This window comes from Eschrichtius robustus, chromosome 13 (assembly GCF_028021215.1).
Source record: "Eschrichtius robustus isolate mEscRob2 chromosome 13, mEscRob2.pri, whole genome shotgun sequence".
Taxonomy (NCBI): Eukaryota; Metazoa; Chordata; class Mammalia; order Artiodactyla; family Eschrichtiidae; genus Eschrichtius; species Eschrichtius robustus.
Window position 1 is genome coordinate 32,718,971 of NC_090836.1, and position 16,254 is coordinate 32,735,224.

General features: G+C 34.4%; 1 protein-coding gene and 1 long non-coding RNA gene across 2 annotated transcripts in view; one reads left to right on the forward strand and one right to left on the reverse strand.

Moving 5' to 3' along the window:
• Positions 1 to 16,254, reverse strand: part of SLC2A13 (solute carrier family 2 member 13) — a 440,944-nt gene that overhangs the window by 145,714 nt on the left and 278,976 nt on the right. The window lies entirely within an intron of this gene.
• The window catches only part of LOC137774650 (uncharacterized), a 29,699-nt gene that overhangs the window by 12,600 nt on the left and 845 nt on the right, over positions 1 to 16,254 (forward strand). The window lies entirely within an intron of this gene.

A 16,254-nucleotide genomic window follows, 5' to 3' on the forward strand; every position in this document is an offset into this window, starting at 1 on the left:
TTTCTCCCATTCTGAGGGTTGTCTTTTAGTCCAATAGTTACTTTAAATGTCAATGGACTAAATGCTCTGATCAAAAGTCACTGGGTGGCTGTTTGGATAAAATAACAAGACCTCAATATGCTTCCTACAAGAGACTCACTTCAGGACTAAAAATACATACAGACTGAAAGAGAGAGGATGGAACAAGATAATTCCTGAAAATAGAAATGAATAGAGAGCAGGGGTAGCAAAACTCATATACAAAAAAATAGACTTATACAAAGGCTATAACAAAAGACAAAGAAGGGCTTTATATAATGACAAAGGGATCAAAACAAGAAGAGGATATTACATTTGTTAACATATTTGCACCCCCTACAAAAGCATCTAAATATTATAAACAAATACTAACAGACCTAAGGGGAGAAATTAACAACAGTTCAATAATATTAGGGAACTTTAACACCATATAGACATCAATGAACAGATCATCCATACAGAAAATGAATAATGCAACAGTGATTATAAATGACCCAAGAGACGAGCTGGACTTAAAAGATTAATGTCTATGGGACATTATATCCATAAACAGCAGAATACACATTCTTTTCAAGTGAACATGGATCATTCTCCAGGATAGATCACATGCTAGGCCACAAAAAAGTCTCAACAAATTTAAGGGGATAGAAATTATATCATACATTTTTTCTAACCACAATGGTATGAAACTAAAAATCAATTAGAAACAGAAAAATGCGAGAAGAAAAAACATGTGGAAACTGAACAATATGCTACTAAAATCCAACAGGTCAATGACGAAATCAAAGAGGATATCAGAAAATACCTCGAGAAAATGAAAATGCAAACACAACACTTCAAAATCTATGGGATACAGCAAAGCAGTTCCAAGAAGGAAGTTTATAGCAATACAGTCCTTTCTCAAGAAACAAGAAAAATCTCAAACAACCTAACTTAGCACCTGAAGGAATTAGAAAAAGAAGAACAAACAAAGCCCAAAGTCTGCAGAAGGAAGGAAATAATAAAGATCAGAGAGGAAATAAATAGAATAGAGATTTAAAAAATACAATAGGAAAGATCAAGAGCTGGTTTTTGATAAACGTTTAGACAGGCTCACCAAGAAGAAAATAGAGAGGATGCAAATAAACAAAATAAGTAATGAAAGAGGAGCAATAACAACCAATACCACAGAGATAAAAAAATCATGAGAGTACTATGAACAGATATATACTAACAAATTGGACAACCTAGAAGAAATGGATAAATTTCTAGAAACATACAACCTGCCAAGACTGAATCAAGAAGAAAGGGATAATCTGAATGAAACCATCAGTAGTAGTAAAATTAAATTTGTAATAAAAAAACCTCCCAGCATATATATATAATGGAATATTGCTCAGTGATAAAAAAGAATGAAATAATGCTATCTGCAGCAACAAGGATGGACCTAAAGATTATCATACTAAGTGAAGTAAGCCAGATAGAGAAAGACAAAAATTATATAATGTCACTTATATGTGTAATCCAAAAAAATGAGACAAATAAACTTATTTATAAAACAGAAATAGACTCATAGACATAGAAAACAAACATATGGTTACCAAAGAGGAGAGCAAGGGGTGGGAGAAGGAGAAATTAGCAGTTTAGAATTAACAGATATACACTACTATATAAAAAATAGATAAACAAAAAGGATATAGCATAAGGAACTGTATTCGATATCTTGTAATAACCTAAATGGAAAAGAATCTGAAAACTGAAACACTTTGCTGTAAACCTGAAACTAATGCAACACTGTAAAAAAAACAAAGCAATACTTCAATTAAAAAAAAAAGAAGACAAAGGAAAGAAAAACAAAACAAAACAGAAAACCTCCCAGCAAACAAAAGTCCAGGACTGGTTGGCTTCACAGGGGAATTCTACCAAACACAAAAAGAAGAACTAATATCAATCCTTCTCAATCTGTTCCAAAAAACTGAAGAGGAGGGAACACACTTAAGTTTATTCCACGAGGCCACTGTTACCCTGATAACACAACCAGACAAAGACACTACAAAAAAAAAAAAAAAAAAGAAGAAAATAAAAAAGAAAATTAAGGACCAATATCTTTTATGAATATAGATGTAAAAATACTCAACAAAATATTAGCTAACTGAATCAACAACACATAAAAAGGATCATACACCATGTTCAAGTTAAATTTATTCCAGGGTCACAAGGATGGCTCAATATTTGCAAATAAATCAATGTGACACACCACATTAACAAAAGGAAGAATAAAATTCACATGATCATGTCAAAAGATGGAGAAAAAGTATTTGACAAAAGGCAACATCCACTCATGACACAAATGGGAACATACTGCAACATAATAAGGGCCATTTATGCCAAACCCACAGCTAACATCATACTCAACTGTGAAAAGCTGAAAGTCTTTCCTCTAAATTACGAATAGATCAAGGATACCCACTCTCATCACTTTTATTTAAGATAGTGTTGGAAGTCCTAGCCATGGAAATCAGACAAGAAAAAGAAATAAAATACATCCAAATTGGAAGGGAGGAAGTAAAACTATCACTATTTGCTAACAGCAAGATATTTTATAAAGAAAACCATAAAGTCTTTACCCTAAAACTATTAGAATTAATAAATGAACTCAGCAAAGTTGCAGGATACTAAAGGTATATACAAAAATCTGTTGCTTTTCTAGACTCTAGTATTGAAATATCAGAAAGAGAGGGTGAAAAAAACAAGCAATCCAGCTTAAAATCATATCAATACCTAGGAATAAATTTAGGCTAGGAGTTGAAAGACCTATATATTGAAAAGTATAAAACACTGATAAAAAAATTTGAAGATGATACAAAGAAATGGAAAGATATCCTGTGCTATCAGATTGAAAGTATTAACATTGTTAAAATGACCACACTAACTAAAAACAATCAGCAGATTTAGTGGAATCTGAATCAAAATACCCATGAAATCTTTCACAGAATTAGAATAAGTAATCCTAAAATGCGTATGAAACCATAAAAGATCTCGAACTGTCAAAGCATTCTTGAGAAAAAAGAACAAAGCTGGAGGTATCATGCTCCCAGACTTCAGAATATACTACAAAGCTTTGGTAATTAAAATAGCATTGTAGTGGCACAAAAACAGATACATGGACCAATGGAACAGAATAGAGAGCCCAGAAATAAACCCACATATTTATGGCCAATTAATCTATGACAAAGTAGGCAAGAATATACAACAAAGAATAGACAGTCTCTTCAATAAGTGGTATATATATATTATATCATTTATATGTATGTGGAATCTTATACATACACAATAGAATATTATTCAGTCATAAAAAAGAATGAAATTTTGCCATTTGCAACAACATGGATGGACTTGGAGGGTATTATGTTTAAGGAAATAATGGAGATGGAGACAGACAAATATTGTATGTTATCACTTACATGTGGAATCTAAAAAAAAAAAACTAGTGAATGTAACAATAAAGAAACAGACTCACAGATACAGAGAACAAACCAGTGGTTACCTGGGGGGAGAGGGAAGTGGGGAGGGGCAGCATAGGGGTAGGGGATTAAGAGGTACAAACTACAATTAGTAGAGTTTGTACCACTATGTATAAAATAAATAAGCTACAAGGATATATTTTATAACACAGGGTATATAGCCAATAGTTTATAATAACTATAAATGAAGTATAACCTTTAAAAATTGTGAATCACTATGTTGTACACCTGAAACTTATATAATATTGTATATCAACTGTGCCTCGATAAAAAAAAAATCAAAAATAGCAAGGAACTGGTACAAAACCAGACCCATAGATGAATGGAATGAAATAGAAAGCCCAGAAATAAATCCACACACCTATGGTCAATTAATCTCTGATGAAGTAGGCAAGAATATACAATGGAGGAAACACAGTCTCTTCAACAAGTGGTGCTGGGAAAACTGGACAGTTACATGTAAAAGAATGAGATTAGAACGCTTCCTCACACCATATACAAAAGTAAACTCAGAATGGATTAAAAACTTAAATGTAAGATCTGACACCATAAAATTCCTAAAAGAGAACAGAGGCAGAACCCTCTTTGATATAAATTGTAGCAATTTTTTGGGGACTTGTCTCCTAAGGCAAAGGAAATAAAAGCAAAACTAAATAAGTAGGCCTGAATTAAAAGCTTTTGCATAGCACTGGAAACCGTAGACAAAATGAAAAGACAGCCTATGGAATGAGAGAAAATATTTGTAAATGACATGACTCATAAGGGGTTAATATCCAAAATATATAAACAGCTCATACAACTACACAACAAAAAACCAAACAACCCAATCAAAAAATGGGCACAAGACCTGAATAGATATTTTTTCAAAGATATACAGATGGCTAACAAACACATGAAAAGATGCTCAACGTTGTTAATTATTAGAGAAATGCAAATCAAAACAATAATGAAGTATCACCTCACACCTGTCAGAATGGCTATCAAAAAGTCTACAGATAACAAATGTCAGAGAGGATGTGGAGAAAAGTGAATCCTTGTACACTGCTGGTGGGAATGTAAATTGGTGAAGCCACTGTGAAAAACAGTATGGAGGTTCCTCAGAAAACTAAAAGAAAACTGCCATATGACACAAGCAATTCCACTTGTGGGTATAAAACCAGAAAAAACAAAAACAGTAAGTCGAAAATATACATGCACTCCAATGTTCACAGTAGCACTATTTACACTAGCCAAAACATGGAAACAACCCAAGTGCCCATGAACAGATGAATGGATAAAGAAGTGTGGCATATATACATACAATAGATATTCGTCATAAAAAAGAGTGAAACTCTGGCATTTGCAGCAATGTGGATGGATATAGAAAATATTATACTTAGTGAAATAAGTCAGATAGAGAAAGACAAATACAGTGTGTTATCATTTATGTGGAATCTTAAAAAGTAATACAAGTGAATGTATTTGTAAAACAAAAACTGACTCGCAGATATAGAAAAGAAACTATTGGTTACCAAATGGGAGAGCAAAAGGGGAGGGCAAATTAGGGGTATGGGATTAAGAGATACAAAGTACTACGTACAAAATAGATAAGCAACAAGGATATATCGTATAGCACAGGGAATTATATCCATTATCTTGTAATAACTTAATGGAGTATAATCTGTAAAAATACTGAATCACTATGCTGTACACCTGAAATATAATTTTGTATATTAAAAATACTTCAACAAAAGAAATCATTCTAACCTATTTCACCTATATTGTTATTTACATTTTTGTTATAGTCTTCTAAAAGTTTTTGTGTACAAATATATTCATAAATCACAAAATATATCCATGCATATATAAACTAAATATATACAAATATAATATTTTAGACAAAATCTAATGGCTGTTAAGAATTATACTACATTAATACATGTAATTTTATTATGTGCCTGGCACATGGTAAACACTTTATAGATATCATCTGTTATTACTAATGACTTACTAGTACACTGTTATATTGAGGTGGAATTATTAAACAGTTCGTCATTGTTGAAAGTTTAGGTTTTTGTTCCTATTTTTGTTCTTGAAAAAGCCCTGCGGTGAACATATTTGTACATACGTTTTTCTATATGCAGGAATATTCCCTTAGGAAAAAATTCTAGAATTGAATTTAATGGGTCAAATGTCTCCTTTTCAGACTGCGATAACTATTATCAAATTAACTTCACGGAAAAGAAACAATGAAAGACAAAGCTCTTTTGAAAATATTAGATAAGGCTTACAAACCCTATGCCTATATAATTAGGGTGAAGAGATAATGGTGATGGTGATGATACAGTGGAGATGATTAGGCTCTAAAGGTCTCATAATTTTCTTTCAAAATCCTTTGTTTTACCCTTAAAATACAGTAAATAGTATTTGTATGTCCCTTTGAAGATTGACATACCACATTCTGCCCCTCAAGAGCTCCATGTTGCTTCCTGTGGATTTAGCAGCCCTTCAGAGTTAGCAAGGTGGATTATTTTGTGCATTTAGCATCTTACCTGGACTCTCTGGCTTGACAAACTGAGAACAGGGAAAGCACAGCTAACTGGCCGGCCATGAAGAACTGAGGAGGCAGACCTACACCTCAAGTCTCTATGATGTCTTTTCAAGACATTTAAGAGGCATCAGCTATTTTTCAAGATTGGAGATACAGAGATGAGCAAGTGCTGGCCCTCAAGAAGAATATAATATCAGGAAAGAGCCATGTGACTGACAGAGTCTTGATGCTCCAGCTGGGTGTCAGGACTGAGTCTCTGAGGAAGGAGAGCTGAGTTCAGGACATTGGCCCACCAGAGACCTCCCGGCCCCATGTAATATCAAATGGCAAAAGCTCTTTCAGAGATCTCCATCTTAATGCTAAGACCCAGCTCCACTCAATGACCAGCAAGCTACAGTGATGGACACCCTATGCCAAACAACTAGCAAGACAGGAACACAACACCACGCATTAGCAGAGAGGCTGCCTAAAATAATAATAAGTTCATAGACACCCCAAAACAAAGTGGTCCTGCCCACCAGAAAGACAAGATCCAGCCACATCCACCAGAACACAAGCACTAGTCCCTCCACCAGGAAGCCTACACAACCCAATGAACCAAACTTACCCGCTGGAGGCAGACACCAAAAACAATGGGAACTATGAACCTGCAGCCTGCAGAAAGGAGACCCCAAACACAGTAAGTTAAGAAAAATGAGAAGACAGAGAAACACACAGCAGATGAAGGAGCAAGGTAAAAACCCACCAGACCAAACAAATTAAGAGGAAATAGGCAGTCTACCTGAAAAAGAATTCAGAGTAATGATAGTAAAGATGATCCAATATCTTGGAAATAGAATGGAGAAAATACAAGAAACGTTTAACAAGGACCTAGAAGAACTAAACAACAAACAAACAATGATAAACACAATAAATGAAATTAAAAATTATTTAGAAGGAATCAATAGCAGAATAACTGAGGCAGAAGAACGGATAAGTGACCTGGAAGATAAAATAGTGGAAATAACTACTGCAGAGCAGAATAAAGAAAAAACAATGGAAAGAATTGAGGACAGTCTCAGAGTCCTCTGGGACAACAATAGATGCACCAACATTCGAATTATAGGGGTCCCAGAAGAAGAAGAGAACAAGAAAGGAACTCAGAAAATATTTGAAGAGATTATAGTTGAAAACTTCCCTAATATGGGAAAGGAAATAGTCAATCAAGTCCAGGAAGCACAGAGACTCCCATACAGGATAAATCCAAGGAGAAACATGCCAAGAAACATATTAATCAAACTATTAAAAATTAAACACAAAGAAAAAATATTAAAAGCAGCAAGGGGGAAAACAACAAGTAACATACAAGGGAACCCCCATAAGGTTAACAGCTGATCTTTCAGCAGAAACTCTTCAAGCCAGAAGGGAGTGGCAGGACATATTTAAAGTGATGAAAGGGGAAAACCTACAACCAAGATTGCTGTATCCAGCAAGGATCTCATTCAGATTTGACAGAGAAATTAAAACCTTTACAGACAAGAAAAGCAAAGAGAATTCAGCACCACCAAACTAGCTTTACAACAAATGCTAGAGGAACTTCTCTAGGCGGGAAACACAAGAGAAGGAAAAGACTTACAATAACAAACCCAAAACAATTAAGAAAATGGTAATAGGAACACACATATCGATAACTGCCTTAAATGTAAATGGATTAAATGCTCCAACCAAAAGACAGAGACTGGCTGAATGGATACAAAAAATAAGACCTGTATATATGCTGTCTACAAAGGACTCACTTTAGACCTAGGGACACATACAGACTGAAAGTGAGAGGATGGAAAAAGATATTCCATGCAAATGGAAAGCAAAAGACAGCTGGAGTAGCAATTCTCATATCAGACAAAACAGACATTAAAATAAAGACTATTACAAGAGACAAAGAAGGACATTACATAACGATCAAGGGATAAATCCAATAAGAAGATATAACAGTTGTAAATATTTATGCACCCAACATAGGAGCGCCTCAATATTTAAGGCAAATGCTAACAGCCATAAAAGGGGAAATTGACAGTAACACAATCACAGTAGGGGACTTTAACACCCCACTTTCACCAATGGACAGATCATCCAAAATGAAAATGAATAAGGAAACCCGGGCTTTAAATGATACATTAAACAAGATGGACTTAATTGATATTCATAGGACATTCCCTCCAAAAACAACAGAATACACTTTCTTCTCAAGTGCTCATGGAACATTCTCCAGGATAGATCATATCTTGGGTCACAAATCAAGCCTTGGTAAAACTAAGAAAACTGAAATCGTATCAAGTATCTTTTCCGACCACAACGCTATGAGACTAGATATGAATTACAGGAAAAAATCTGTAAAAAGTATAAACACATGGAGGCTAAACAATACATTACCAAATAACTAAGAAATCACTGAAGAAATCAGAGAGGAAATCAAAAAATACCTAGAAACAAATGACAATGAAAACACGATGACCCCAAACCTATGGGATGCAGCAAAAGCAGTGCTAAGAGGGAAGTTTATAGCAATACAATCCTACCTGAAGAAACAAGAAACATCTCAAATAAACAACCTACCCTTACACCTAACGCAATTAGAGAAAGAAGGACAAAAAACCTCCAAAGTTAGCAGAAGGAAAGAAATCATAAAGATCAGATCAGAAATAAATGAAAAAGAAATGAAGGAAACAATAGCAAAGATCAATAAAACTAAAAGCTGGTTCTCTGAGAAGATAAACAAAATTGATAAACCATTAGCAAGTTCATCAAGAAAAAAAGGGAGAAGGCTCAAATCAATAGAATTAGAAATGAAAAAGGAGAAGTAACAACTGACACTGCAGAAATACAAAGAATCATGTGAGATTACTACAAGCAACTATATACCAATAAAATGGACAACCTGGAAGAAATGGACAAATTCTTAGAAAAGCACAACCTTCTGAAACTGAAGCAGGAAGAAATAGAAAATATAAACAGACCAATGACAAGCACTGAAATTGAAATGGTGATTAAAAATCTTCCAACAAAAAAAAAAAGCCCAGGACTAGACGGCTTCACAGGCAAATTCTATCAAACATTTAGAGAAGATCCAAGACCTATCCTTCTCAAACTCTTCCAAAATATAGCAGAGGGAGGAACACTCCCAAACTCATTCTACGAGGTCACCATCACCCTGATACCAAAACCAGAAAAAGATGCCACAGAGAAAGAAAACTAAAGTCCAGTATCACTGATGAACATAGATGCAACAATCCTCAACAAAATACTAACAAACAGAATCCAACAGCACATTAAAAGGATCATAAACCATGACCAACTAGGATTTATCCCAGGAATGCAAGGATTCTTCAATATACGCAAATCAATCAATGTGATAAACCATATTAACAAAGTGTAGGACAAAAACTATATGATCATGTCAATAGATGCAGAAAAATCTTTCGACAAAATTCAACACTGATTTATGATAAAAACCCTCCAGAAAGTAGGCATAGAGGGAACTTATCTCAACATAATGAAGGCCATATATGACAAACCCACAGCCAACATCGTTCTCAATGGTGAAAAACTGAAACCATTGCCACTAAGATCAGGAACAAGACAAGGTTGTCTACTCTCACCACTATTACTCAACATAGTTTTGGAAGTTTTAGCCACAGCAATCAGAGAAGAAGAAGAAATAAAAGGAATCCAAATCAGAAAAGAAAAAGTAAAGCTGTCACTGTTTTCAGATGCCATGACACTATACATAGAGAATCCCAAAATGCTACCAGGAAACTACTAGATATAATCAATGAATTTGATAAAGTAGCAGGATATAAAATTAATGCACTGAAACCTCTTGCATTCCTATACACTAATGATGAAAAATCTGAAAGAGAAATTAAGGAAACGCTCCCCTTTACTATTGCAACAAAAAGGATAAAATATCTAGGAATAAACCTACCTAAGGAGACAAAAGACCTGTATGCAGAAAACTATAAGACACTGATGAAAGAAATTAAAGATGATACAAACAGATGGAGAGATATACCATGGTCTTGGATTGGAAGAGTCAACATTATGAAAATGACTATACTACCCAAAGCAATCTACAGATTCAGTGCAATCCCTCTCAAACTACCAATGGCATTTTCACAGAACTAGAACAAAAAATCTCACAATTTGTATGGAAACACAGAAGACCTTGAATAGCCAAAGCAATTGGAGAAAGAAAAACGGAGCTGGAGGAATCAGGCTCCCTGACTTCAGACTATACTACAAATCTATAGTAATCAAGATAATATGGTACTGGCACAAAAACAGGAATATGGATCAATGGAACAGGATAGAAAGCCCAGAGATAAACACATACACATATGGTCACCTTATCTTTGATAAAAGAGGCAAGAATATACAATGGAGAAAAGACAGCCTCTTCAGTAAGTGGTGCTGGGAAAACTGGACAGCTACATGTAAAAGAATGAAATTAGAACACTCCTTAACACCATACACAAAAATAAACTCAAAATGGATTAAAGACCTAAATGTAAGGCCAGACATGATAAAACTCTTAGAGGAAAACATAGGCAGAACACTCTATGACATACATCACAGCAAGATCCTTTTTGACCCACTTCCTAGAGAAATGGAAATAAAAACAAAAATAAACAAATGGGACCTAATGAAACTTAAAAGCTTTTACACAGCAAAGGAAACCATAAACAAGATGAAAAGACAACCCTCAAAATGGGAGAAAATATTTGCAAACGAAGCAACGAGACAAAGGATTAATCTCCAAAATATACAGGCAGCCCATACAGCTCAATATCAAAAAAACAAACAACCCAATCCAAAAATGGGCAAAAGATCTAAATAGACATTTCTCCAAAGAAGATATACAGACTGCCAAAAAACACATGAAAGGATGCTCAACATCACTAATCATTAGAGAAATGCAAATCAAAACTACAATGAGGTATCACCTCACACCAGTCAGAATGGCCATCATCAAAAAATCTACAAACAGTAAATGCTGGAGAGGGTGTGGAGAAAAGGGAACCGTCTTGCACTGTTAGTGGGAATGTAAATTGATACAGCCACTATGGAGAACAGTATGGAGGGTCCTTAAAAAAGTAAAAATAGAACTACCGTACGACCCAGCAATCCCACTACTGGGCATATACCCTGAGAAAACCATAATTCAAAAAGAGTCATGTACCACAATGTTCACTGCAGCTCTATTTATGATAGCCAGAACATGGAAGCAACCTAAGTGTCCATTGACAGATGAATAGATAAAGAAGATGTGGCATATATATACAATGGAATATTACTCAGCCATAAAAAGAAACGAAATTGAGTTATTTGTAGTGAGGTGGATGGTCTTAGAGACTGTCATACAAGTAAGTCAGAAAGAGAAAAACAAATACTGTATGCTAACACATATATATGGAATCTAAAAAAAAAAAAAAAAAAAAAAATTGTTCTGAAGAACCTAGGGCCAGGACAGGAATAAAGACACAGACGTAGAGAATGGACTTGAGGACATGGGGAGGGGGGAAGGGTAAGCTCAGACAAAGTGAGGGAGTTGCATGGACATATATACACTACTAAATGTAAAATAGATAGCTAGTGGGAAGCAGCCACACAGTACAGGGAGATCAGCTTGGGGCTTTGTGTCTACCTAGAAGGGTGGATAGAAAGGGTAGGAGGGACTTGTAAGATGGAGGAGATATGGGGATATATGTTCATGTATAGCTGATTCACTTTGTTATACAGCAGAAACTAACACACCATTGTAAAGCAATTATACTCCAATAAAGATGTTAAAAAAAAAAAAATAAAGAGCTCCATGTTGTATTCAGGTTTGTTTCCTCTATCACTGAACAAATTACTATTTCCTTAGCTAGACCCCAGGCAAAGTATAATAGCTGACTTGTCCTTAGGTCTATTTTATATGAAACATATGTATCTTTAAATTAAGGATTCCCACACAAGTCAGCATTATATTCACATTATTAGATATACAGGTAATTGAGACATCATGAGAAAACTGCAGATTGTAATTTCCCATTTTACTGCTCAATCTGGGACATATGTTCATGGACTGGAACTTTAGTCACCCACACAATTTATATCTCTTGGATTATTCTCTTTCAGCATGAACAAGTTAAATGTATAAATTGTATGACTTTGCTGTATAGGATATTTAACACATTCTTCATCTTTGTGTATAAAATGAAAGACGGAAGAAAAAGGAGGGTGAGAAGGAAAACAAATGAGTGAAAAAAATGTGTGTATGCACATGAGAGAGAACTATTTTTAAACTGAAATGTGTCCTTTTCTCCCCCTACCAGTGTGCAGTATTATTTCAATGCTCTGTTTATCCTGCTTGTAATGAATTAAACAGTGGTATATCCTTGGTACACACCATAGAAGGTCTATGTTGTTTTTAAGCTCTGCCAGGTGTACTTAAATTAAAATCATAAGAGAGAAGAAATATTCTTTTTTGTACCAAAGTGAACCCTAGAAAAAGATGTGTCTAAATTAGGCTTAGCATGTCAGAGGCAGAGGTTACCATTTTCTTGCACTGCCTTGTAACTCATGTATCCCATAGAGTCATCTTCATTTACCTTATAGGCTAATAGAAAGAATAAAATATAATGGGATTTATATAATTTTACATTTACATAATTTATGTAATTTTAGTTATCTACTGTGAATGAGATGACTGACACAGCAGTTTCATGTTCAAACTCAAAAGAAATAAGCAGCTGGGAAATGAATTCCCTTAAGAATTCAATGCTTATTCTGCATCTTATTCCCTATTGAGTTGCATACAAAAGGTTGACCACATTCTGGGAAACATTTGTTCATAAAAAACTAATTTCCTTTCTTCAAGGTGATGGAAAGTTAAATTACTGTGCTTAGTAGACAAGTAATAAGGCGAAGAGACAGAATTAAAAGGCCATAGGAATACAGTAATTAACTTAATTTGAATCCAGTTAGCCAATCTAGGTGGAAAAATAGGCTGAAAATCTAAATTGATATGATAGGCATAGGTTCAATTACTTAGAGAAAGTCTGAATAATATTCTGAACCTGAAATATGGCATTCATCTCATTAATCTAGGTATAGGACTTAACTGGAATACAATAAAAGGATTTCAGACTGATCTATGTGATCAGCCCTTTAATCAAAAAAGTGTATTGGATAGATTAGCTACTTTGGGCAGAATTTTTTCAAAAGGCACAAAAATATTGAAGACACAGTTATAAAATTTATCATGTGTACCAGGGATTTTAAAAATTTGATATATGAATATATTGGTTAGTTAACACATCCTTCACCTTACATAGTTACAATTGTGTGTGTGTGTGTGGTGAGAAATTTCAAGACCTATTCTCTTAGCAACTTTCAGATATACAATACAGTATTGTTAACTATGGTCACCTTGTTGTACATTACATCCCCAGAATGTACTTATCTTATAACTGGAAGTTTGGTTTTTTAGATTCCACATATATGTGAGATCATGTAGTATTTGTCTTTCTCTGACTTATTTCACTTAGCATCATGTCCTCAAGGTTCAGCCACACTGTTGCAAATGACAGGATTTCTTTCTAATTTAAGGCTGAATAATATCCTACTGTATATGTGTGCATAAGTCTGTGTGTGTATATATATATACATTAGTGTTTGGATATATATATATATATATGTGTGTGTGTGTGTAATTTTCTTTAACCATTTATCTGTTGACCAACACTTAGGCTATTTCCATGTCTTGGCTATTGCAGATAATGCTGCAATGAACATGAGAGTGTACACATCTCTTAGAGATATTTCATCTCCTTTGGAAATATACCCAGAAATGAAATTGCTAGATCATATGCTGGTCCTATTTTTAATTTCTTGAGGAAATGCCATACTGTTTTCCTCAGTGGGTGTACCAACCTACATTCCCATCAACAGTGTACAAGGGTTCCCTTTTCTCCACATCCTTGCCAACACTTGTTATCTCTTGTGTTTTTAATAATAGCCTTCATAACAGTGTAATGCAATATCTCATGGTGGTTTTGATTTGGATTTCTCTGATGATAAGTGATGTTGAGTGTCTTTTCATGTAACTGTAGGCCATTTGTATATGTTCTTTGGAAAATGTCTATTCAACTCCTTTGCCTATTTTTTAATCAGATTATTATTATTTTTTTGCTATTGAGTTGTATGAGTTCCTTATAAATTTTGGATATTAAGGCCTTATCAGAGGTATAGTTTGAAAATATTTTTTTCTCCTGTTCCATAGGTTGCCTTTTCTTTTTGTTGATCATTTCTTTTGCTTTGCAGAAGACTTTCAGTTTGATATAACCACTCTTGTTTATTTTTGCTTTTGTTTTTTGTTGCTTGTGCTTTTGGTGTCATATCCACAAAATCATTGCCAACACCAGCATCAAGGAGCTTTTTCCTCATGTTTTCTTCTAGGATTTTTATGGTTTCAGGTCTTACATGTAAGTTTTTAACCAACTTTGAGCTAATTTCTGTGAGTGGTGTAAGTTAGGCATCCTTTCATTATTTTGCATGTAAATACCCAGTTTTTCCAGCAGTATTTATTGAAGAGACTACCTTTTCTTCAGTAAGTATTCTTGGCTCCCTTGTCAAGTATAAGTTGACTATATATGTATGGGTTTGTTCCTGGAATCTCTATTCTGCTCCATTGTTCTGTGTCTGTTTTTATGCCCATACCATATTGTTTTGATTACTATAGCTTTGTAATATAGTTCGAAATCAAGAAGTGTGATGCCTTCAGCTTTGTTCTTCTTTCTCGAGATTGCTTTGGCTATTCAGGGTCTTTTGTTGTTCCATACAAATTTTATGGTTGTTTTTATAATTTTGTAAAAAAAAATGCCATTGGAATCTTGATAGGGAATGAATTGAATCCATAGATGACTTTGGATAGTATGAATATCTTAACAACATTAATTCTTCCAATTCATAAACACAAGCTATCTTTCTATTTATTTGTGTCTTCTTCAATATCTTTCACCAATGTCTTAGAGTTTTCAGTATACTCAGAGATTTCGGTATCTCTTTCACCTCCTTGGTTAAATTTATTCTAAGTTTTTAATTCTTTTTGATGCTACTGTAAACAGAATTTATTTATTTATTTATTCGTCAGATAATTCATTTTTAGTGTATAGAAATGCTACTTATTTTTGTATGTTCATTTTGTGTTCTGCAATTTTATTGAATTTGTCTATTAGTTCTAGCAGTTTTTGTTGGACTTTTTGGGATTTTTTTAATATATGTAATATTATGTCATCTGCAAACAGAAACCATTTTACTTCTTCTTTTCCAATTTGGATAGCTTTTATTTCTTTTTCTTGCCTGATTGTGCTGGCTAAAACTTCCAGTATTATGTTAAATAGGAGTGGTGATAGTGGGCATATTTGTCTTGTCCCTGATCATAGAAGAAAGTGTCATTTGAGCTGAGCATCAAACCGAAACAAGTTCTATCCCAGAATTGTTCAGTTATGAGAATCAATAAATTCCAATTTAGCTTAAGTTTCCCATCACTCAACACTAATGGGCATGGAGGTGGAAAAAACAGGGTAGACTGAATGCCTCTTATATTGTCAGAGGAAGTGAAGAAAAGGTACTTCAAACTGGACCAATATCTCTTGGAGTCTCATATTTGGACTTATGGACAATAAATAAGATACTGCTATCCATCAGATCTCCTGCTGTTACATATTAGTTTGAAATTCAGATTCTGCCTTTGTTGGGGGTGGTCCCTACAACCATCCTCAGTCTCAATGATTCAGTGGACAGTCTCACAGAACCAAGAAGTTGTTATATTTATGATTACAATGTACTACAGCAAAAGGATTCAAAGTAAAAAGCAGCAAGGGAAAGGCCTATTACAGTGAAATCTTTAGGAAACCAGGTGCAAACTTCCAAGAGTCTAACAGTTTAGTTACACAGGACATACTTAATTTCTTCAGTAATGAGTTGTCACAGCACCTGTGAAATGTCTACCAGGGAAGATCATTAAAGAATGAGTACCCAGGGTATTTTATTGGGGGACAGTCACATAGGCTGGAGGATCTTGCCCTTGTAACAGAGCCCCCTCACTGATGATGCAGTGCAGGTGGCTTTGGAGGCTGTTAAATTTACGGCCTGTGTCATTCCTTTATTTACTCCCTGAAT